The 26358-nt window shown below is 42.0% G+C and overlaps 1 protein-coding gene and 1 non-coding gene across 5 annotated transcripts in view; both read right to left on the bottom strand.

The window, feature by feature from the left end:
• PDE4DIP (phosphodiesterase 4D interacting protein) overlaps nt 1-26358 on the bottom strand; it is a 214513-nt gene that overhangs the window by 109961 nt on the left and 78194 nt on the right. The gene's annotated exons all lie outside the window — the stretch shown is intronic.
• Nucleotides 12835-12937, bottom strand: LOC125130193 (U6 spliceosomal RNA). Its single transcript, XR_007135689.1, has one exon. It is a non-coding gene; the product is annotated as a U6 spliceosomal RNA (small nuclear RNA).

Here is a 26358-nt window from a genome sequence, read left to right on the forward strand (position 1 = left end):
GACATTAATCATTCTTAACTCCATCCTGGAACCAGGTTCTTACTTGAATCTTGCCTTAGTTCACAGATTCTCAGCTCAGCTCAGCCCTCTTCATGGACCTTCAGATAAACGGGGAGTCAAATGGATCGGTAACCCAGTCAGAGATGGATGAACTGTGCAGCTTCAGAATTTTCCTGGAGCTGCCTATCTATCCCCCGAACCCATTTATCACCACTTTGGATGGTGAACACTGCCCAAGCCTGTTCAGTCTCTAAACACTAGAAGACAAAATGCATATGAAAATAATTTTTTCTTAATAATATAGGTCTTTCCCTGAAAACCAAATTGTTGTATATAGACCTGTATTTTAAACATACTTAGAGACCTAATCACTTAAAAAAATTGTGCTGTGAACATTTTTTAAAACAACAGGCTGCCTTTATCATCAAACTGGACTTTCAAAAATTGGGTTTGCTTAAGATGAAAGGGTGACTCTGACGGGTGAATCTATGAAGGGAACAATTTTTAAAATTTTTATTATTATTATTACTATTATTTTTGCTTTTTAGGGCTGCACCCATGGCATGAAAGTTCCTTGGCTAGGGGTCGAATTGGAGCCACAGCAACATGGGATCCCAGCTTCGTCTGTGACCTACACCTCAGCTCATGGCAACACCGGATAGCGGACCCACTGAGAAAGACCGGGGATGGAACCCGCATCCTCATGGATACTAGTTGGACTTGTAAACCACTGCGCCACAATGGAAACTCCCTGGGAACAATTAGTTTTTATTGAGGTGAAACAGCAACAAGATTTTGGCAAACAGGAAAAGGAAATAAAAACACCCCAAATGAAGTATGAACAAAAATTTGGTGAGATGTGCATTAAGTACCTGGTGAAGGTGAAGTAGCCTGGTGTGTGACGAGGAGTGAGAAATCATTATAGAAAGTTTACAACTAGTTTGTGAAAGTCATGTTAAGAGGTGAATGGTAATTGGTAGAGAACAGGAACTCATTAGGGAGCTTTAGGCAAAATATTTCCATAATCGGGTATGTGCTGAGGAAGGAACTTTAGGTCTGTGAAGATGGATGAGTTAGGAGGCAAGTGACCAGAACAGGGATAGGGATGGTGTGAGGCCAAAAAGGTACAAGGACAAAGACTCAAAAGACATTTCAGTGGTAGAATCCACAGGGCTTCCTTGTTTGTGGGAGATTCAGATTACACTAAAGGGAGAAGCAAAAACAATGCTGAGATTTCTAACATGTGGGAGGGTATGCATCCTATTACCTAAAATAGGGAACAGAAAAAGCAGAGCAGGTTTGCAGGGGAACCTAAGGAGGCATTTATAAATACTGGTTCAGGGATTTACTTTGTTGGAGCCTGGAGGTGAGTGCACAGAAATGTCGGTCCCTTCCCTGATGGAGTTCATTACATAATATGAAGCAGGAAGAATTTTATGAATACTATGTTATGGACTTCATCACATGAGCCTCAGTTTTCTCACAGGTATAATGTGGTTGCTTTATTTTTTAATGATGATAATAATGTCTATTCCACAGGGGACTTTGTGCAGGTTAAATGAGATAATGTACGTAATACACCAAGAACACCTGGAACACTGCTTTGCACACAGCTGCTTAGCAACCTGCAGCCACTTCTCCTTCATTCTCAGGCTAACTAGTGCCCTTCAGAGACCTCAGCCCCACCAGGGAAAAATCTTTAGATTTAAAAGGAGAAAAAAATGGAGGATTTACACTATTCAGGCTCTATCAGTTCTAAATAAGAAAATGAAGTCAATATTTGAATTAATTAGTAAAAGAGTCACAGATTTGAAGACTTTAGCATTTATCTATTTATCTGTTTTAAAGATAAGAAAATTTAAATTCATATGGATTCCTCTAAAATAAAAGCAATAACTGAATCCAGCATTCCACTTTTGCTCCAGCATTTCAGCCAGAGACCTGCTCAGGAAACACTGCCATTTTTTGCCTGATTTAGTAAAATGTGGTGAATTATAAAATTAGGGAATGTGTTACATTTTTTTAACTCTTGAAAGAATACCGTGGAGGAAGTATAGTGGTTGAGAGCATAGACCCTGAAGGTGAAGAGAGGGCTTGTCACCTGTCCTCTCTAAATGCCTTGACCTCCTCATCTAGCAAGGGAGGATCATAATGGTACTTATAAGGATGTTAAAAGACTAAATGAAATGATGCACAAAATGTATGCTGCACAGTTCCGGGTAGGCAGTAAGTATTTAAAAATTGTTCAGATGCTGGAGAGGGCGTAGAGAAAAGGAAACCCTCCTACCTTGCTGGTGGGAATTGAAATTGCTGCAGCCACTATCCAGAACAGTATGGCGGTTCCACAAAAAACTAAAAATAGAGCTAACATATGATCCAGAAATCCCACTCCTGGGAATATACCCGGAAAAGACAGACACTCTAATTAGAAAAGATACATGCACCCCAGCACTATTTACAATAGCCAAGATATGGAAACAACCTAAGTGTCCATTGACAGATGAATGGATAAAAAAGATGAAATGTATATCTATACATATAATGGAATACTACTTAGTGATTAAAAAAGGATGAAATAGTGCCATTTGCAGCAACATGGATGGACCTAGAGATTATCATACTGAGTGAAGTAATTCAAAGACAGATATTATATGGTATCACTTACACGTGGAATTTGAAAAAAAAATACAAATGAACTTACCTACAAAAAGAAAAACAGACTTGCAGACATAGAAAACAAACTTATGGTTACTTAAGGGGAAGGGGAGGATAAATTAGGAGTATGTGATTAACAGATACACACCACTCTATAGAAAATAGATAAACAAAAAGGATTTACTGTATAGCACAAAGGACTATACTTAATATCTTGTAATAACCTATAGTAGAAAGGAATCTGAAAAAATGCATATATACATACTTTTTAGACACAAATATATGTAAGTATATATGTCTGAATCACTTTGCTGTACACATAAAACACAATATTGTAAATCAACTATAGTTCAGTTTTTTTAAAAAAAGTATTCACTATTATTACTTAAAAAAAAACCCAACAGTTTACATTCTCTGATTAGGATAGCTGACGTTCTCAGCCTTAATCACATATTAAACTAATAATATGCCATAGAAAGGAAAGAAAATTATTATACCAAAGGTGGAGTATCCTAGACACCTGCACATATGTGCCCAACCTGAGCATCCTTATGTTAGCTTTATCCTGAGAGAAATAAAAAAGAGAAATTAAAAGGGAGGAAAGAAAAAAAAGAATATCTCTAGCATTCTGCTTATTCCATCAAACAGACAATACAGTTTACAGAGTCTGAGACAGAACTGTCAAAAGTTTCATTCCAACAGATTATATCTTAAATCTTTTAATCCATTGTTCAGATGGATCAAGGTAATTTCATGGGTGCTACAAAATCTACCAGGTGGAAATGCAAGGACATTCCAATTTACAGCATTAAATTCTAAACCTCGGTAACCTCCTTCTACACAAAAACCACTGCATAATTAATTACATTTCTCCAGTCTTCATTAGTAAATATTCATATGTAAATTGTTAAATTCCAAGTATAGCTGACAGGGATCGGAAATTAATTGCATTTTCTTATCACCAAATCTTCTCAGCTCTTTGTCAAGTTATCTAAGGAAATGTATGTCCTCAAGAAAGGGTGGCTGGGGAGGAGAAAGCCTCTTTTTTCTTTGTCCCCAGAGGAGTATTAACCCACCTAACTCAGGAAAAATCTCAATGATGAAGGTGAAATTAAATGATAAGAAATACGATAAGCTTTCATTAACACCTAGAGCTAGAGGACTTGGCTAACCACAAGTTTACAGATTGACTGTGTTTAATCAGATTTTCTCCTTGCTGGTAGCTTGTTTTGTTTCATGAAACATCACTTGACCAGAATCTTAACACCAGTTCACACTGAACACAAGATTCTCCTGAACTGATTTCCACTTTTGTGTTTACCGCGGTTCAATATAGAATTAGGTTAAAAGTGTGAACTGGAGATTGGCATTTACCCACTGCCTCTACAAGGACTGAATTGTGAGCCGCTGCAGCTGACCTTCAACACCCCCTGAAAGGAGCTCAGGGTGGAGATCAGGAGGGAGGTTCTCTGGGCTCTAAGAAAACTGGCAGAACAGGTCTTCAGAGAGTTAGATATTTTCAGGAGATTTTATGAGCCCAATTCTTGCATCTCCTCATATCTAGAAAAGCACTAAAACCCTTCATGGTGACATCTGCTCCTTATGACTAGGACTAACCTTCTGGAGACTAGCAGCAACCTTCTGCAAAATGTGTGTTTGGTTGCATGTACCTTCGCCTTCACCAAAATCACTTATATTCTGATCTTCCCCCCTACTTCTTTGGAGAGTTTTTCAGAGCTACCTACAATGCTACCTCCTGGGCTACAGTCCTCATTTTGCCCTAAGTAATGATTAACTCTCATCTTTTAGGTTGCGCATGTTTTTTTTTTAAGTCGACCAAAGAAACTAGTAACCAACTACCTGCTTCCTTTCCAAGGATTCAATTTTTTAAGACCCTTTCTTTTTACTTGACATGCTATCTATACCTTTTTTTAATTCCAGCTTTGTTGAGATATCATTTACATACTGCACAGTGTAAGTGTAAAGCATACGGCATAATGACTTGACTTACAAACATCACGAAGTAAGTTTAGTGAAGATCCATCATCTCATATGAATACAAAATTAAAGAAACAGGATTTTTTTTCAGGGCTATACCCACAGCATATGGAAGTTTCCAGGCTAGAGGTCAAATAGGAGTTGCAGCTGCCACCTTACACCACAGCCACAGCAATGTAGGATCCGAGCCACGTCTGTGGCCTACACCACAGGTCATGGCAACACCAGATTCTTAACCCACTGAGGGATCTAATCCGCCTCCTCATGGATACTAGTCAGGTTCGTTACTGCTGAGCCACAATGTGAACTCCCAATTGTAACTTTATAAATTGATCCACTGTTCATATAATCTACAATGTGGCTATCCTTTTTTAAAAACAAAAATTTTCAAAAATTTTGTCCTACTAGAAGCTGTGACACAGTGAATCCTAAAAAACCTTTTTTAAAAATCAAAAGAGGAGTTCTCCAGGTGGCCTAGCAGGGATAAAGATCCTGATTTGTCACTGCTGTGGCTTGAGCTGGCGCAGGTTCCATCCCTGGCCTGGGAATTTCTGAAAGCCTTGAGCTAGGTGCCAAAACAAACCCAATCAAAAACCAACAAAAACCAACCCCCACCCAAGAACAAAAATAAACAAAAAGACAACCCCTGTCCCCAGTCTCAGAATAGACCCCACCCTCACCATACCTTGAGGGCTTCTCTCCCAGAACCTGAGGGGGGGGGGAGGGGGGGAATGCCAGCTGTCCTGAAACTGTGCCCTGTCCTCATAGCACCTGGTCCAACTGCCGTGGGACTCAAAGGAAGACCTGGGGGTCCTGCTATGGAAAGGACCCCACGTGGTCTGAGGCTTGGGTAGTGCTTCCCAGAGCCTTCCCAACTCTTCCTGAGAGCAGCTCCTCCACCAGGCCCCAGGGGTGGACACCCTGCTCCCACTGTGGCCCTCACCTCACCAGTCACATTGCTGAATGAAGGTATCAATGCCCAGGAAGGACAATTTGCCCCAAGTCACACAGCTAACAGTGATGGTGACAAGCATAAAGCTTTAGATCTTCCTGACTCCAAACTCCACACTCTTTCATTTACTGAAGCCTCCTAAAGATCAAGATGTAGCCCAGGAGAAGGAAGCTATCCAGAGAAACCTAGACCAGGAAGAGTATTAGGTAAGGGGTGACATCCACATTATGGCACTAAAGCTTTCTCGAAAGAAGAGGGTCTGCCTCTGGCTGGGTGTATCAGGAGTGCGTGCCCCAACTGGTCTCCTGGTACCTGGTCCCACGGCTCAACTCCAGATCACCCAGCATCCAGTGCCATGTAGAAGAGCCCCAAAGCCTCTAGAGATTCACACAAAGTGTAAGGAGATCCCCTCTGTGACTCAGGTCAGCAGCCTCTCCCCACTGCCCAACCAGAAAGGAGACTCCAGTTGAGGAGATCTGGATGTAGAGCTCATTGCTCCTGCCTGCTCGCCTCAGTGCAGACACTTGGGCCAGACTCTTGGGCCACTTTCAACCCAGCTGATTAGAATCTGGTCCCACATCCAAAAGTCTGAACTAAAATATACTCAGATTTTTTGTGAAGAGTCAATTAGCTTCAGCCTAAAGCTGTCTGCTGGTTCTCCAGTTCTGATACCTTAACCAGATGAAATTATAAAAAACTGCTTAGGAGTTGCCATTGTGGCTCAGTGGTAACAAACCCGATGAGAATCCATGAGGACACAGGCTCAATCCCTGGCTTTGCTCAGTGCATTAAGGATCTGGCTTTGCTGTGAGCTGCAACGTAGGTTGCAGAAACAGCTCAGATCCCACATTGCTGTGGCTGTGGCAAGGCCAGCAGCTACAGCTCCAATTTGACCCCTTGCCTGGGAACTTCCATATGCCACTCCTGTAGCCCTAAAAAAGCCAATCAATCAATCAATAAAATAAACAACTGCTTATTATGGCAACAGTAAAAACAACAAAAATCAAAAGAGAAATGGTTTTGCCTGACCAATTAAAAAAAAAAAAACTTACTGTAAAATGTATCAATCCTTCCATCATTAGAGTAGAAGCATTATTACCCATTATATTAATGAGGTCAACAGTTTGTACAATGTTAGTGTCCTACTAACATTCCACAAGACACCTGGAATGGGAGATGAAGAAGTTTAAATTGAAAAAGCATGGTCACAGCCAGGGAGCATTAAAGGCCCTGCTCTGACCCCTGCAGGGCTCTCTCCTCCACACTTATGCTCTTAGCGCAGAAAGCGACTTAACAGGTCTTGTGGGAAATAATAAAGACTTTAACATATATTTCTTTTTTTAAACTTTATTGAAATATAGTTGATTTACAACTATATTTGCGGAAATTACAACATTGTGTTAATTTCTGCTATTCAGAAAAGTGATTCAGTTACACATACATATACATATCTTTTTCAAATTCTTTCCCACTATGGTTTGTCACAGGATATTGATGACAGTTCCCTGCACTATAAAGTAGAACCCTGTTGTTTATCTGATCTACATGTAACAGTTTGCCTTCGCTAATCCCAAACTCCGGCCCCATCTCTCCTCTATGCTCACTTCTCCCTTGGCAACCACAAGTCTGTTCTCTATGTTTGTGAATCTAAAATATATTTCTTATGCTCAGTATGCTTGCAGTCTTGTTGAGAAGAGTAAAATTCCAAGGAACGGATTTAAAATGCTAAAGGTGATCACTGATGAGGAAGTTCAGATACACCCTAATCCGGGGAAGGTTTACTGTGTAAGACATACAAGGGTAGAAAAGGTCCTCGCAGATGAGGAAATGTACTATTAAGACAGAAATTTCCATACAATCCAAATGTACAATTGCTGTTTAGCTCACTTATTTCAAGCATAAATATATATTTTTTAATTTTTCTTTCTTCCTTTCCCTTTTTTTTTTTGTCTTTTGTCTTTTTAGGGGCTGCTCCTACAGCATATGGAGGTTCCCAGGCTAGGGGTCGAATCGGAGCTGTAGCCGCCAGCCTACACCACAGCTACAGCAACGCAGGATCTGAGCAAGCATAAATATTTAATATAGCAAAATTGTAGAATAGCTTTTAAAATTTCATCCATGGATTGATAAATAAACAAAATGTGGTATATCCAAACAGTGGAATGTTATTTGGCCATAAAAAGTAATGCTATATATTACAACATGAGTGAACCTTGAAAACATTATGCCAAATTAAAGCAGTCACAAAACCCACAAAATTGTGTGATTCTATTTTTACAAAATGTCTAGAATTGGAAAATCCACAGAGAAATAGACTGGACTGCTGGTTGACTAGGGCTAAGGGGGGGATAGGGAATTGGCAGTGGTAGATACAGGTTGGGGATAACTTTTTGGAGTGATAAAAATGTTCTCAAATTCATTGCTATGATATTTTCACAACTCTGGATATTCTAGAAACACTGATGTGTACATTAAATTGTATATTTTAAATGAGTGAGTTGTTTTGGTATGTGAATTTTATTTCATTTGTTATAAAAAATGTTTCAACAAGCCGGAAGAGGAGTTTCAGTCGTGGCTCAGTGGAAATGAATCTGACTATCATCCATGAGGACGCAGATCTGATCCCTGGCCTCACTCAGTGGGTTAAATATCTGGCATTGCTGTGAACTGTGGTATAGGTCACAGTTGCGGCTTGGATCCCCAGTTGCTGTGGCTGTGGGATAGGCTGGCAGCTGTAGTCTGATTCGACCTCTAGCCTGAGAACTTATATATGCCACAGGTGTGGCCCTAGAAAGAAAAAAAAAAAGAAAGAAAAAAAAGAAATGGCTTTTAGTGAAAGAGATAAAGTAGGGCTTCGCAAGTGGCATGGTGTTTAATGAAGCTGAAGGGAGAACAACGACCTGGCATTTGGAAAGCCCGGGAATAGTGTGGAAAATCCAGTTAGGCTGGTGGAGTGTGATGGGAGATACAGCTGGATCGATAAGGTGAGGTCAAATATGAGTTGACTCCATTCTCAAGCTGAGCTGTGTAAAATTTAATTGCTAGGCAATTAAAAACCATTAAAAGCTTTTTGATGGAAAAGAGTAAAATAATGTGAGATGTGCTTTAGGAAAAACTTAAATAGTGGAGACCCTGAGGTTGGCAAGATGAGTTTTGAGACTCTTTACTCCGATCCTAATGAGAAGGAAGGAGTACCTTACCGGGTGGTAACCATGGGGGCTGGAGGTGGGGGGGGCAAGATTGGCAAGACATATTGAGATATCCAGTGCTAATCTTTGTTAGAGATGCTTGAAGGCAGTTTATAGTTTTGCTCTTCAGTTCAGATATAATAATGATGTGCATGTGTGCTAGACACTATCCTCACTGCATGTGTGATGTGCAATATGTAGTAATTCTTATCACTTAATTATACCACCATAAATTCCTAGGGCTTGGTTTTTTTTTCAGGGCCACACTCATGGCATATGGAGGTTCCCAGGCTATGGGGCCAACTGGAGCTCAGCTAGTCGGTTCGTAACCTGCTGAGCCACAACGGAAACTCCTAAAAGCCATTTGTTATGTCTCTGACTTTTCATAATATTCTTTTTGTATTTCAATGTTGATGCACCATATCATGTTTTGTCTATCAGTCGTTTTACTCTTTTAAATTAGACTTCCTTGGAACAGAGAAAAATGTGGGTATAGTGGAACTGGCCAGGTATGCTGGTTGTCAGCTTACGCCTTTCAGCATTGTGATGCTGGGACATGGGTTTCAGGACAGCAAACCTAGAAAGGCAGAAATCCCTTTCTGCCACTTACTATCTGGCTGACTTTTTTTTATGTTACTTAGCCTCTTAGAACCTAATTTCCTCATCAGTAAAATGGGGTTAGAAATTACCTTGAGGGTTGTAGTGAGGGTAAATGAAAAATTTAAGTACCCTGATTCAAATACCTAGCAGCTGTGACTAACCTGAGGCCCTCAGTGTTTTGCACCTGTAGGTGTGGTAAATGCACTGAATCAGGAACAGACAGGTAAAAGCAGCAGTGGAATGACTGTGTGTTTGTTGAAGAAAAAGGGGATTGGCTGACTAGTATCCATGAGATGCAGGTTCAATTCCTGTCCTTGCTCAATGGGTTAAGAATCTGGCATTGCCGTGAGCTGTGGTGTAGGTCACAGACATGGCTCAGAACCCACATTGTCGTGGCTGTGGTATAGGCTGGCAGCTACAGCTTCAATTTGATGCCTAGCCCAGGAACCTCCGTGTGCCGAGGGTGCCCCCCCCCCCAAAAAAAAGGCAAAAAAAGGGCAGGGGGTGGGATTGGATAATCATGTGTAATTTTACCACAAAAAACTTTCTATTCGAAGCTTTTAGAAGACCTTCTCTGTTTTAAACTGCAATATTTCCTAAGAGGTATATTACTAACCCATTGAAAATAAGTTGTTAAACTGAGGCATGAAAAGGAAAAATAACTTGCCCCAGGGCAACTCAAGTCACCAGCCGACTTCCCCGAATGCAGCTTAGAATTCCGGCCTCTTCTGCCTCTCACCCTCTCCCACAAAAAGGCCAAATATTCTACTCCTGTGCTTAGTGTACTCTGGGAGGTACTAGTTAAGATCTCCAGAACTTAAAATGGTCATTTTAGAGAGAAAGGTGAGTATGGACCAAGCATTAAATAGTATTAAGAAATTATTTTTAAGTTTTTTGGGTACAGTAAGAGCATTGCGGTTATGGTTAAAAACAAAGCCCTTCTTGGCTAAGGGAACATTCTAATCTCTTTCCAGATATAGTTCTGTGATGTCCGAGACCTGCTCTAAGGAGTGGGGAGGACAGAAACAGGTACGTGGTCCCAGTAGTCGGGGACAGGTACATAGGTTCTCTTTTTCTTCTTTTGAAAATTCTCATAATGAAAAGTTAAAAGGGGGAATTTTCATCATGAAAAGGTAGATGTCCATACTCTGTTTTTATTTTTTCATTTTCCCCTCTGGAATTTCCCAAACTATGGTCATAGATAGCAATGATGGTCTGGTGCCCTATAGCTGCTTCTTTCAGCCAATGGACTTAAATAAAAAAGCAGTGCTGAGCCTAACACTGAGGGATAAGAAAATAAACCTGTCCTGTAAACCTGGGGGACTCAGAATACAACTGGGGTCACAGGGAAGAAATAAAATTAGCAGAGAATTCTTTCAGAGAGGAATCAGCAAGCTCTCTCTCTCTCTCTCTTTTTTTTTTTTTTTTTTTTGGTCGTTTTAGGGCCCCACCTTCAGCATGTGGAAGTTCCCAGGCTGGGGTCAAATCTGAGCAAACCTGAGCTGTAGTTGCTGGCCTACGCCACAGCAACTCAGAATCTGAGCTGAGTCTGTGACCTACACCACAGCTCATGGCAACACAGGATCCTTAACCCACTGAGGCCAGGGATTGAATCTGCATCTTCTTGGACACTAGTTAGATTTGTTCTTGCTACACCACAAGGGGAACTCCTGCAACTTTAACTGGACAGATTGAACTAACAAAAGCACAGGTCTCTCCCCTCCTCTCCCAGCCTCCTCCAGTCTCCTTCAACTCTCACATTGCCTCATACTCTCTCTTCTCCTGCCTCCCCCGCTCCCTTCCCTCCTTGAACTGTAACCCGTCTGGTCTGACCATGACATCACTCATTATCCAGCAGCTGTCTTTTCTGAAAACCAGAGTTCTGAGTGATGACGGTTTACGGCAAGACTCCTCTGGTCTTTGATAGTGCTACCCTCTTCGCCTCTAAACGAAGGGCTGCTGCAGATGGAAGTCACATCAATGCCCTTGAATGCCACCAAGGCTTTGCCAGAGCTCAGCCCCTGATGCCTTCTCCTTTCTAAAACTGTTGTTCATTATGGTTTAGTTCAAACATCCGATCCCCTGCCACCAACCCTGTGCTCCAGGAAACTTTCCCCAATCCCCCATTCAGAACTTAATAATTCATTTCTCTTCGCTCCCACTGAACTTTGTTTATAACTAAGGTAACTATAATTTAGCATCCATACTGCGACTCTTCTGAAAGTGGAAAGGCGCTATCATAACTATACCAGGACAACAGGCAAAACCAGGACTGTCCAGAGTAAACCAGGACTCAGTCATCTGACACTTATCTCTAGGACAGAAGTCTTCTCGCTCTGCTTTGATTAGTTATTTAAAATGTCTGGCTCCGCTTCTAGGTTTTAATATCTGGAAAAGTACTTTGCCCTCAATAGCTCTCAGTATATGTTTATAGAATAAATACTTTATCATGTCTTGAATTGCTAACTTACATTTTTGTTTTGGTATTTAATTTCACATGTGTGTGTGTTTCAACTAATCTTTAAGCAATTTGAGGACAGGGATTATGTCATATTTCATATCCCTCATAATTTGCTGCTGGGGGAAGAGCAGGCACTCAAAAAAAGAAAAAGAAGAAAAAGAAAAAGCTTGACAGCATACCAGCATCCATTCATTGATAACATCAGCAAGTAAACTATGTGTTGAAGATTAAAGCTTGCCAGAACCAAAGTGCTTTTCAGTGTGCTAAGAGGTGAATCAGGGTCAGTGGGTGAAGGAAATGGGTACTACACTTTTGTAAGAGAGGAGGAAACAAGCAAGGGGGAAGAGACTCTCCCATAGTAGAGTCTTTATTTGGAGCAAAAATAAATATGGCCAGATTTCACTCTAAATCAATTCCGTAAACTAAAAGAAGTTATTTTTCGTTTTTGCTTTTTTGGGTCACACCTGCAGCATATGGAAGTTCCCAGGATAGGGGTCGAATTGAAGCTGCAGCTAACCAGCCTATGCCATAGCCACAGCAACGCGGATCCGAGCTGTATCTGTGATCTACATCACAGCTCACAGCAATGCTGAACCCTTAACCCACTGAGCGATGCCAGGCATCGAACTTTGTCCTCTTGGATACTGGTTGGGTTTGTTACCACTGAGCCACAACGGGAACTCCCAAACTAAAAGAATTTAAAAGAAACAGTTTAACAGGAAGAAGAGTCTCAAAAATTTTGTAAGCAGATCCTCTTATAATTCCTGATTATTAACCCAAAGTGAAAAGTAACTCTTAGTGTATGGATTTTATTAAAAAAATATTTTTTTTCTTTTTAGAACCATATCCTTTCCAGAAAAAGTATAGTTCACAAATATTTTTTGTTTACAGTGAACTCTTTTCCAGACTTCTCTGATACCACTGGGGCAAATCCATAGCTCTATAAAACACAGTGAAGTACTGGGTATTTTTTTTTCTTTTAAATGAACGCTTCACAAATTTGAGTATCATCCTTGCACAGGGGCCATGCTAATCTTCTCTGTATCGTTCCAATTTTAGTATATGTGCTGCCAAAGCGAGCACAGTACTGGGTACTTTCAAGAGGGGTTCTAGCTGTCCTGAACAAGGGACATGGGGTTGGACCCTACACAATCCCTAGAAACATATTTTATTAGCTTCCAAATGAGTTGTTTTGTAGATGACATTTCTTTCCATTCACCTGGTTTTAAAGCAAAAATAGGCCCCTAAAGGGTCTAAATATTTTGCTTTGTCATTAACTGTGTGACCTTAGACTAGTCAACACCAGGGCTTTATGTTTTTATATAGTCAATTAATTTGAATCAGAGCTTCTCCTCTTGCCCATAAGGATTATAATTTCACCTGCATTATTCATCTCTGTTGATGTGAGATGCCTAGGCAGAAGGTGCTCAAATGCAAATCATAAAGGTCCTTAGATCCTCAGGGAGAGAAAAGACTATTCAGAGGTACAATCCCTGCCTTTCTACAGATTCTAGGCTCTCTGTCTTCCATTAGTGAAGTGAAGCTACAAATTAGACACCTAAGTTGCCCCAACATGTGACAAGTAAGTTCATTGCCAAGGCAAGGACAGTAGGGCAGTGTCTCCAGTCTCAGCAACCACAATTCCAGGCACTCTCCTGCCAGAGACTGTTCTAGTGTTCAGTCTCCCAAAGAAATGGAAAAAAACCAAGTGGAAAAGTTTTAGTTTATACAATACAAAATAGAAGGATCTCCATCCAAATGGCAGAACTCCTCTGTTCAGATCACTCTTTTAAGCCCAACCCACATCGGGCCTTCGAAGAGGCCTGAAAACAGCACCAACTTCTTCTCAGCTCAGTTTCCCTTGATCAGACAAACACAGACAACCACCTATGAGTAAGCACTGGGGCTGTGGATGAATTTTAAGGTGGTCAGGTATTTGGCCGGACACAGCCAGGGCTCGTGTGTGTGTGCATGTGCGTGCACACATGTGAGAGAGAGACAGAGACAGAAAGTGTGCTCATTGGGCTGAAGACAGGGTATCTAACTTGTGAGATGGTAGCATTTGTTTATTCACTTTTTTTTAAAATCAAAAATATTTATTGAGTATCTCCTTTGGATGTGCAGGGCACTCTAGTAAGTACTAAAAAGAGCAAGGCAGACACAATCACAGTCCTCAGGGAATTTATAGCCTATGGAGACAATTAAGTAGATAATTATAGTAGAGTGTGGTAAACAAAAGAGACCCAGAATCAAATAGCTGGTACGGAAATGCACACAGGTGACAGATATAAATAGCAGCAGGTACACAAATCAACACAAGTCCATCCTACAACTCCTGGCTTTAGCCTCCAAAGAAACATTCCCAGACCCAACTCAAGATTTGTCATACTCTGGGTTTCCCTTCCTTTGAGCTCACTGCCCTCCTCTCCTCCACCCCCCGTTCTAATCTTTTAGGGAGGAAGCATGTAAATCTTAAACTATAGAGCTGCCAAGGGGAAAATAAAATACCTGGCACTTAGAGCAGTGGTTTGGTAAAACACAAAGAAGAGTGTAGACTTTAGAACTAAGTTGGCCCGTGTTCAAATACTTACTCTCTCACATTCTGTTAGGCTGAATCTTATGAAAGTGCAGCTATTCAACCATTTTTTTTTTTTTTTTACAGTTTCACATAGTTCCACATGGTTCATCCTCTGTATTCTCAAAGTAAATCACTTAACCTAAGTTATGCTTACAATCTGGTGCTTACAATCACTACTTTTCAGGGATACTGTAAAATTTAAATGAAAATGTGTAAATAAAAATATCTGATATATAAGAGGTGTTCAACAAACATTAGTTTCCCCAAAGGTAGTAAGATAAACAAATCATAAGGAGCGATAGGTATTTCTGGTCAACCCTGAGTTTAGGGACCTGAGAAAGATTAAAATGAGGTGTCCTTGGATTCAGACAGTTGGGGAGGCTGTACATATATGGGGAATGGGTATATGGGAAATCTCTGTACCTTCTGTTCAGTTTTGCTGTGAACCTAAAAAAATAGTCTGCCCTAAAAAAGAGTCCATCTGAAAATATGGAGCAAAATACGAGGTATCTTGGGTATGTTTTATTTAGACTCTGAGCTCAGAGGTCCCAATATACACATTGCCTTGGTGCTCTTCAACTTAAACCCTCTTCAGTCACTCTGTTAAAATCCTGGTTGAGTCCCAGAAGCCTCTGTTGATGTGGCCAACTGAGCTGGCAAGTGAGAAAACATACATATAAATACCAGTGATCTCAGCGATTCTCTCCATGTCCCCAGCACATTCTTCAGCAGGATGAATCTCTCCCACTTGGCTGGAGCCTCTCTGTTCACAAATAGGACCGGCTGGGCTTAATTTAGAAAAGCGCAGGCCTCTTAGGAAAGTCAGGGGTGAGGACACCTTGTGCAGAGACAGGACCTGGCCCCACTGGAGGGGCTGAAACAGATGCTTAGAACGATATGTTTCCTTCAACTACTTAGAAACTGGGGTTCAGGGGACCCATCCTGTGCTTTCCCTAACTTCCCTTTGGGCACAGAAGGTATAGAATTGGGATAAGTAAAAACTGACTTTGGAGGCAAAACATATAAAAATTACATTGATTTTTTTCTACAGATAAATTTGCAAAGAGAAAACCAAAAGCCTACTAAACATTTAAAAATTATCTGTGGCATCTAACATGACCTGACATTTATCACCAAATTTAGCTCTCAATTATGGATAGACACTTGCTTTTATCTACTCTCCAAGAAGAGTAAAGTCACTCATTGATGTTCTGTAAAGTCCAGGACAGTTTTTTGTTTGTTTTTTGCTTTTTAGGGCTACACCAGTGGCATATGGAAGCTCCCAGGCTAGGGGTAGAATTGGAGCTGCAGCCACTGGCCTACACCACAGCCACAGCAACACAGGATCCGAGCCACCGATCTGAGCCGAGTCTGGGACCCTACACCGCAGCTCACAGCAATGAGGATCCTTAACCCACTAAGCGAGGCCAGGGATCGAATCTGCATCCTCATGGATCCTAGTCGGTTCATTAACCACTGAGCCACGAAGGGAACTCCCAGGACAGTTTTTCTTATCTGGACGCTTACACTGCAAAATGGAATCTAAGTTCCAACACCTGCCAGGCACTCCTCCCTTGGAGGCCTAGCTGTGTCCTGATGCCAGGTCCTATGATCAAGCAGCTCTTCTGAAGTTATACCTCTGCTTGAGTGAGACCAGGGACAGCACTTAAAATGTATATACTTTAAGCTGTGTCATCCAGGATGGCAGCCATGAGCCACATGCAGCTCTTAAACCCTTAAGGTGTGACTGGTCCAAAATGAGATGTGCTATAAGAATTTCAGACCTAATATACAATGGATTGCAAAGACTTAACCACAACAAAAGAATGTAAAATCTTAATAATTTTTTAATGTTGATTTCATGTTGAAATGATGTCCTAAAGCTGTTTTAATTTCACATGTTTTTTTTTTCTTTTAATGTGGCTGCTCGAAAATTTTAAATCACATCTGTGGCTTCCACTGAATTTCTGTTGGCCAGTGCTGCTCTACAAAATGTTAGGACAAAGATGTACTGGTTACTGGTTTTAGGTACATCATGTACTGGTTTTAAGTACGTCACATGAAGACATGTCCTGACCTGTATCACAATGAACCCTGTGGTATAAGGGCACCTGCAAGAGTTTTATGGGGTTTATGGCATTCCTCAACCAACAAAATACAGAAGTGACTCTAGATAATTATAAGTGAAGCAAAACTATCTGGGGGTGATTACAGGTACCACACTGAAAAAATCAGATCGCAGTACTACTCACATTTTTTTTTTTTTTTGGTCTTTTTAGGGCCGCACCTGAGGCATAGGGAGGTTCCTAAGCTAGGGATCGAATTGGAGCCACAGCCACAGCAATGTGGGATCCAAGCCTCATCTGCGAGATACACCACAGCTCATGACAACCCCTGATCCTTAACCCACTAAGCAAGGCTTGGGATTGAACCCTTGTCCTCATGGTTCCCAGTCAGGTTCATTAACCACTGAGCCACGACAGGAACTCCAAAGTACTACTCACATTATGCCAGACACCAAGCTACAAATGTGAGGAGGGCAGGAACCCCCTCTACTTTCTCACCATTGCATCCCCATGGGTAGCACGGCACCAACACACACAGAAGTGTCCACACATGGAAGACGACTACGTATTTATCAAATGAATAAATGTTGTTTAAAATAAAAATATAACCTGATGTAACAATTCTGTTGAGAATTTCCTCTTCTTACACTGTTTCTTTTCTCAATTTGTTTGCTACTAACCCTTCTCTTGGAGAGACTTCTCAGTCCTAGGAAGAGTTGGAGGTTCACCTGGAGAGCTCCAAAGATAGCTGTTGGGTACTCAGGTAGAGGAAACAACAAAGGATGGAAAGGTGGTCTCCTCTCGCATCTGTACAGATGAGCTTCACTTGCAACTTCTAGGTTGTTTGCAATCAATCAACACAAACTTTGAGTTTCTTTTATGGGCTCAACCATGTTGAAGATTATGGTGAAGGGTATAAAGTAAGTTTGAGATCAATCCAACCCACAATGTGTTTATAATCTAGAAGAGCAGATATGAAACATATACATGGAAAGATAATTGCCAGCCATGGAGTAAATATATGCTAAATAATGTATTTGAACTGTAAATACTGGAAGAGTGCAGACAGCAAAAGATGGTCTCAGGCAGTGGTGATGAGGAAGGCCCATCTGAGCAGGTGGAATCTGAGTTGGACTTTGAGTAGGGTTTGAATAAGCAGAGAAAAAAGATATAGGTATTCCAGGTGTGAACAAGGATGTGTCAGCAGGAATTAGCACATGTCAGAGAGGGTGACTCACTCTAGGAACATGTTTGAAAATACACAGTGAAGGAATAAAGCTTGTTTCTGAGCACTGAGAATACCAAAGTAACTAGAAAACCCCAACAGTCTCCTACCACCATTATCTACCTATCTACCAGCATCTGTGCTCACATACTCTCTTTCTGCTTGTGACCACAAATCAACTATCCATGCTCCTATCTAAAGCCAAAACTTCCACTAAGGCATTAGGTCCCACTCTTTCTATTTCTCAAAATATCCAGATAGTCTCCATCAATATTTCACTTTCTACAAGAAAATTCTATTGGCACACAAGCATGCTATTATTTATCTGTATGTTTTGGTGGGGGTTTTTTTTTGTTTTGTTTTTGTTTTTAGGGCTGCACCTGCAGCATATGGAGGTTTCGAGGCTGGGGTCCAATCGGAGCTACAGTTGCTGGCCTACGCCACAGCCAAACAACTCAGGATCTGAGCCGTGTCTGCAACCTACACCACAGCTCATGGCAATGCCAGATCCTTAACCCACTGAGCAAGGCCAGGGATCGAACCTGCAACCTCCTGGTTACTAGCTGGATTCATTTCCACTGCACCACAACGGGAACTCCCTATTCATCTATCTTTAAAAAATTCTTCTATGGACTTCTAACCCTTACTAGTTGCATTTCCATTTCTTTGTTCTTCTTTGCAACAAAGCTCAACATAATCAGTCATACTCACTGACTCCAACACCTCTCCTCCCATTTTTTTTGTTAAACCTACTGGAATCAAGCTTTTGCCTCCACCTCAATACCAAAACTACTCTGATCAAGACCACTAATGGCTTTCAGGTTATTAAATCCAAAGGTCAATTCTTAGTCATCATATACTTGAGACAGGAGCCGCATTTCAAAAGGAGGATCCCTCCCTCTTCCATTGTAGGGTTTCTTCATTTGGCTTCCAGGATCTAGACCCTCTTGGTTTTCTTCCTACTTCACTGGTTACACCTTTTCCATCTCCTTTGCTGGTTCTTCCTCCTTCCCCCAAATTATTACTATTAGAGTGAGCCAGGGCTTAGTCTTTGGTCCTTTTATCTTCCCCCTTGGTAGGTCTAACTCTCTTGGTGATCTGTAGACTCATCACTTTAAATACCATCTATGTACTGATGACTCCCAAATTCATCTCTGCAGCCCAACCTTTCCTCCAGAACTTCAGAATTATATATACTCATCCACTTACTTGATACCGCCACTGGAAATGTCTAACAAGTATCTCAAAAACAGAATGTCCAAAATTGAACCCTACTCACCACCCTCAAAAACCTGCTCTGTGTGTAGCCTTCCCCATCACCATCCTTCCAGTTGCTTAGGCCAAAAACCATGACATCTTCCTTGATTCCTTTCCTTCTCTCATATTCCATATCTGATCCACCAGCAGTCTTGTTGGTGCCTCCTTCACCACTTCTCCTCACCTCAAATGTTATTACCTTAGTCTGACCATCATCATCTCTTGTACAGATGACAGTGGCTTCCTAAGAGCCCTTGTGGCTTCTACATTTGCCATTTTATAGCCTATTCTCAACACTGCAACCACAAAAACCTTTCAAAAGTCAGACAGGACCGTCACTCTCTGAGGGTCACCTTGTCACTCAGAGTAAAAGCTGAAGTCCTTAAAATTATCTCCAAGGGCCTATCTGATCTGCACCATCTTCATTAACTCTGGGGCCTCATATCCCTATATTCTTGCCCTTTCTCATGCTACTTCAGCCTCCGTGACTTTCCTGCTGCTTCTTTGCCTGGAATATTCTGCTGTCAGTTATCTGTCCAGCTAACTTCCTCATCTCTTTTAAGTGTTGCTTTAAAATCATTTTTCTATTGCATAGCCACTTTGGAAAACAGTTTGGCAGTAGCTTATAAATTAAAATATATACTTACTATATATGGCCTGATGAATCTATTACTAGATATTTACTCAAGAGAAATAAAACAAAGACCTGTACATGAATATGCATAGCACCTTTATTCATAGTCGCCAATCACAGGACACAACCTGTATGTTCATCAACAGGTGAATAAATAAACAAACTGCATTATATTCATACAGTGGAATGCTACTCAGCAATAAAAAGGAATGAGCTAATGACACAGACAACATGGATGAAACTCACAATCATTATGCTAAGCAAAAGAAGCACAACATCAAAATCGATACTATGTGACTCCATTTATATGAAATTCTAGAGGAGACAAAACTAAGCTATAGACAGAAAGAAGATCAGTGGGTTCCAGCCATCAGAGACGTAGGAGGATTGGCACCAGTAGGATACACAGCACCTTTTGTGGATGACGGAAGTGTTTTATATCTCAATGGCGGGGTGGTTGTTGCATAGGTGGATATATGTGTTAAAATTCATCAAACTGTACACTTAATACAGTTGATTTAAATAAAAAGATGAAAGGACAACAGAAACAATAAAGGGAATGGCAATACAAACAGCCACATATGCAGAGGGTGAGTAAGGAACTCTGCATGGAGCTGCCAATCCCGGGATCATTTCATTGCCTCAGGTCAGCCTTGAGGGCTATAAATGCTGTGATGGTGAAATCCAGGAATAAATCTTCCTCTATCGGTCATTCTCATGTTTGTTTACTTCCCTTTCCATCTCATATCTGTAAACTAAAGTTAAGGAAAGATGTGGGAAAATCATGTGGTGAACAGACTCTGACCGGGTTCCCCACGATCGTGTGCTTCTGCTTCATGCCTCTGTGTAATTCCCTCCCCTTGAGTAGAGCAGGTTGGGTGACTGGCTTCTATCCAATAGCATATGGCAAAGGTGATGGAAGGTCAGTCCTGTGGCTGTGTTTAGCTGACTTGCTCTAGAGCTTCCCCCTGCTGACTTGATAAAGAGAGTGACCATGTGGGTAAAGTCCACGTGGCAAGGAACAGTAGGTGGCTTCCGGGAGCTGAAGTCGTGGCAGCCTCTAGCCAACATCCAGCAAGAAGTCTGCCCTTAGTCCTTCAAAAAAAAAAAAAAAATCTGCAAGTAACTTGAGTGAGCTCAGCAGCAATTCTTCCCCAGTCAAGTCTTCAGATAAGAATTCAGCCTGGCCAGCATCTTGGTTGTAGCCTAGTGAAAGCCTAAGCAGAAAACCCAGCTAAGCTGTACCTGGACTGCTGACTCACATAAACTGTGAGAAAATAAATGTATGTGTTTTGAAAATCTCTTTCTAAACGTGACCTCCCCAACCACTCTTTAATGCTGCAAAATGCCCTCCATCCTTATACTTTTTGATGCTCTTACCCTGTTGTATTTCCTCCTCCTCCAGGAGGATTTATCACTTTCTAACATTCTACATGTGCTATTTAATATTTATTATTTGTTGTCTATTTTCTCATGCTAGAATATAAATTCCATGAGGGTAGGAATGCTCATCTATTTTGTTCATTGATATATATGTGGAGTATATAATATACACATATATTCCAACCACCTCCAATGGCACCTAAAACACAGTAGGTGCTCAATAAATATTTTTTAATGAATGAGGACTAATGCGTAGGTTTCAACTTGGATCAAGCTATTTTTTCCACAGTAACACAAGATCCGAGCCGTGTCTATGACCTACACTGCAGCTCATGGCAACACCAGGTCCTTAACCCAATGAACGAGGCCAGGGATCAAACCCGCATCCCCATGGATCCTACTCTGGTTCATTGCCGATGAGACACAATGGGAACTCCCGGATCAAGCTGTTTTATTCTTGTAGAGATAGAGCATAGCTAATCACTGTCTGTTACATACTGATGTGTGTGTGTGTGTGTATGTGTGTGTGTGTTTATGGCCACAGCCATAGCATATGGAAGTTCCCAGGCCTAGGGGTCGAATTGGAGCCACAGCCCCTGGCCTATACCACAGCCACACCAGATCTGAGCTGCATCCATGCTCTATCTACACTGCGGCTTGCAGCAAGGCCGGATCCTTAACCCACTGAGCGAGGCTAGAGACTGGACCCACATCCTCATGGATACTAGTCACGTTCTTAACCTGCGGAGCCACAGCAGGAATTCCAAAGGAGTCTTCTAAATTTACTATTAGGTCACCTCTTAGTCTATTCTTCCCCAAATTAAAAATCCCATTCCACTACCCTTTTCTCATAAGCCTCATTTTCTAATTTTTAAGTTCTAATTTTTAATTTCGAATATTTCTCAATTTCCTCTTCTATAAAATTCCTCAATATTATAGAATTTCTGGAGTTCTATACCAAACAACACAAGTCTGACAGGGCAGTGTATGAGGATAAGGTCAACCCAGTTTCTATTACAGTCCACAGGGCCATCTGCACCTGCTTCACAAGTAAAAATAAGGTCAATGCCACCCTTTGGGGCAGATACATCAATGAGACAAGGCCAACTCTTCCTGTTACAATCTTGGTGAAAACCACCATGAAAACGGGTATCATTTTGCTAGAGCACAATTTCTTTTCTCTTTAGCCAGACTTTAATTCAAGGTAGCATTATTCACTGAAAAACATCATTTGCATTTGAATGAGTGATTAGCATTAAATTCTAAAGAATGTGCCAAGACCTTGCTTATTAACTGAAGAATTAGGCCATGTAGCTGCCAGGACAGCAGGTACACTACATTTGCTATTAATGTCCAACAGGGTCTTGTGAAAAATGGGGGCAAATTTGTGTAAGATGCATAGTGTAGTACCCGGCAGAGTAAACACTAAATGGATTCCCTCCTTCATAGGGTTTAAAGATGAAGCATTTAGGACTTATTTCCCATGTGCATGTGCAAATATGGGGAAAGAGGAGAGAGGACATGGGACAGAGAAGGACAGGGCAGGCCAAAGAGTAGGGAGAATACAGATACCAAAAGGTGGGATAAGACCTGGGTCTAGAAACTTCTCCTGGAGGTATGTAGCCTAGAAACAGAAAGAGAAGGAGTCCACAGGCTGTTTTCCTCACAACCATTAATTTTCCTCCATCTCGTAACAAGCCCCTTAGGCACTGGTGACACCTTGATAGAAGCAGGGGGAGCAGGAGAGTAAAGAGGGGAGAGAAGAACTCGGAAGTTAGCACTGAGCGCCAAAGAGGCTAGGGAAAGCCTGAGGTGGAGTTCTGGTTCTAATGGACATCACTGGTGGCCCCCTGATGTGGCCCCTACCCAACCAAGCTTTCAACAGCTGGAGGAACCTCTCTGCTCTCACCGCCAGCTCTGTAGAGACTGGAAAGGACTAGGTGCTACTCTCCTAACTCTGAGTTCTTTGAGGCTCCAAATGGTTTGACAGCAACCTGGGCTTCTCCATAATCTCATGGCCTGGAAGGGATGGAAGAGCAAGAACAAGACTTCGAATGGAGACTGTTCCCCACCTCTTAAGGGATCTTCTCCTCTGAGCCCCAGAGGTTCACTACCTTCATTTGATCTCTATGCCAGAAGACCCTAGGATCCAGCTCAGGACTCAGGAGTTCCTGACTTTGGAGCAGAGTGATGACAACACACAACGTCATCAACTGAGTTGTGGTACGTGGGCAGAACGAGGCTTAGGTTTGTATTGAGCATATACTCAGCTTGACTGGGGTAAATCTGGATGCGGGCCCTGATAGAGTAGCTCTAGGAGGGACAGCCACCTACGTGGGCTCAGAAAGGAACTCTGAAACCTATTAAGGAAAAGTGACCAGGAAGGACTTGCTTACTCCTGGCCCTCAGCCAGTGCCCAGGCTCTCCTGCTGCAGGTCCAGGTCACAGTCTTTGTGATGGCAGCCTCCCTCCACCCACCTGGGGCCAAAGGAGAAGGCTTCCTCCTCAAGCCTCCATGTGTATAAGGCCCAGAGTACAGAAAGGGGTGGCTTCTTGCCCTGCCTGACAGCGGGGCCTGGTATGAGGTCGGGAGATAAAAAGCTGGCACAACAAGGCAGCCGGTGCCTTTCATTCACTCCCAACCTCTTCAAACCGGTTTCTAAATAACAGGGATGATAAGCTGTGCAGGGGAGCCCAAAGTCTGTTCTAAAGTTGCCTGGCAAAAAGCCACCTGACTGTTACTTAGCCCTCCACAGAACGGCATGTACCAAGTCGGATCACTGCTTTTGGTGTGTGGGTGGATTAACTGCTACTTAACATGATGGGGTGGGCCCCGTTCCAGTTTGCACCAGCCCCCACGCTGAACCTTCTCCATGTATATCATCACAGAGCCTCATTCCTCTGGGAGGTGGAACTGAGATGAGAAGGTAAAGACCGGAGCAGGAAGCCAACCCCGTGCCCACCCCACATCCTACCCCCCAAACAAGTTCCTCATGGCTTTGGAAACATATAATGATGGAACTCCTCAGGAAGGGGTATGTGGGCTGAGGAACTAAATATTTTCTTGTGGCAGCAGGCACAGGGTACAGAATCATTTATTTGTGAGTTACTCTAGCTTCTGCTGTGTATACTCTATTTTAGCTCAGCAGTACAAAGGCAAAGAAAGTCTCAACTTCTGACAAGCATATAAATTCCTTGAACTTTTGTTGAAGACCAAAGAAGTCATTGCAAGTGCCTGCACAAGAAGCAAAGCCTCCTGGATTGTAGTTTCAACTTGACCATTAATTTGCTGGGTGACCTTAGATGGTTTATCACCCTGGGCCTCAGTCTCCCTAACTTTAAAGTGAAGGGTTTATTCAGTAGGAAAAGCTGAGTAAATAGTATATAGGAATAGTCTATGCTATCTTTTTTTTGGCTGTGCCCACAGTACGTGGAAGTTCCTTGGCCAAGGATTGACCCTAAGCCACAGCAGTGACAACACCGAATCCTTAACTACAAGGCCACCAGGAAACTCCATCTGTACTCTTTTTGGAACTGTTTTGTATGTCTAAAGTTATTTTAAAACAAAAAGCTTTCTTAAAATTTGAAAAGGGGAGTTCCCGTCGTGGCTCAGTGGTTAACAAATCTGACTAGGAACCATGAGGTTGAGGGTTCGATTTTTGGCCTCACTCAGTGGGTGTTGCTGTGAGCTGTGGCATAAGTCACAGACAAGGCTGGAATCTGATGTTTCTGTGGCTCTGGTGTAGGCCGGTGGCTACAGCTCCAATTCAACCCCTAGCCTGGGAACCTCCACATGCTGCAGATGCGGCCCTAGAAAAGACAAAAAAAAAAAGTGAAAAGGGTATATAGATTATCTCCAAGATTTCTCTAACTGCAATTCTATGTTCTTATTTATGTCCCTTCAAATAAAAGTAAGTCTCTTTCCAACTATCCAAATATATATCAAAGCAGCATTTTGCCCATGGCTCCTACCGCAGACAAGATGTTGAGTAGCCCAAGCGCAAACCTATTTTCTGCTTTTAACATATCCTATGCCCTGGTCAAAAACTGGATTCTCCAAAGACACATTAAAAACCCTCCATCCACATCCTCTTTGTTCATGCAAACAAATACATTCATCCAGTTGGGAAAAGCTGTTTCTGGTAGTCCATGCTTACAGAATCTCGGGTTTTCCCTAGCAACTGGGCTAATTATAACTCCAGCTACCTGGTAACAGCACTAGATTTTCCTGACACTGGCTGGCAGTTTTAAAGCCATCTCAGCTCTGCTGGCATCTCCCTTCCTGAGAAGGATCAGAGGAGCTGTGAGACAGAGAGAAGGTAAGCAACCACCTGAGTTAGGGGGAGGGCATCCAAGGAGGCTGCCCAGAAGCAGAGAACTCCAGAGCTGGGAGAGGTGTCAGTGTCAACCCCAGTCCTGCCCACACTTTTTACACGTCAAAAACCAAAGGCCCAGAAAAAGAGACTTGTCTTCGCCAGGAACCTGGCAGTCTTCTCGACTTTTTTCCTTCAATCCTCCCATCCCATTGATCACCAACTCCTACAGATATTTTACCTCCTAAGTACTTTGCAGATCAGCCCCCTCCTCTCCATTCCTGTCACCATGGCCCTCATTCAGTCCTTCATCATCTCTTCTTGTTGGCCTGTCTGTTCTCCTGACTTCCTGTCTTATCTTCCTTGACTCCATCTTTCCCACCCACCAGAAGGATCTAGCATGTGCCTCGCTGCTGAAAGCCCATCCATGACTTCCTAGCCTCCTAAGGATAAAGTCTACACTCTTTAACATGGCACAAAGAATTATACCCTGCATAGCCTTCAGCTTCATTCTATGCCTAGAACTTAAACTTAGCAACACACAGCCACTTAGAATTCGCCACATATATACGTGGTTTCTTCTAAGGTTTTGCTTCTTTTTTTTCATCCCACCATCCACTGACTAACCAATGCTTACTCTTCTTTGAAGACAAAGCTCAGGGGTCAACTCCTCAAAGAAACCTCTGTAGATTTTCCTCCCACCTACTCTATCAGTTGGGTTAGAGATTCCTCATTTGAGTTCCCTTATACTTCATACAATCCCAAGTATTGTCTTCTATCGCATGTTATCACTTGTGTCTTACACATCTTTGAAGCCTCAACTTCCAGCAGGGTACCTGGAATAGAGTAGGCACCCAATTCATGTTTCTTAATGCATGAGAGATCAGCTCTCCATGATCTCTCCTCTGCTTAGCTCTCCAGTCTCATCACCACCACAAACTCTCAATACTACATGTGCTAGTCATACTGAAAGACTTGAATTTTTCCAAGCGCACAATGCTTTTTCTGTGCCCTTATCTATGCTGTCTGAAATGCTTTTCCCAATTCT

This window comes from Phacochoerus africanus, chromosome 6 (genome assembly GCF_016906955.1).
Source record: "Phacochoerus africanus isolate WHEZ1 chromosome 6, ROS_Pafr_v1, whole genome shotgun sequence".
In the NCBI taxonomy this organism is placed as follows: Eukaryota; Metazoa; Chordata; class Mammalia; order Artiodactyla; family Suidae; genus Phacochoerus; species Phacochoerus africanus.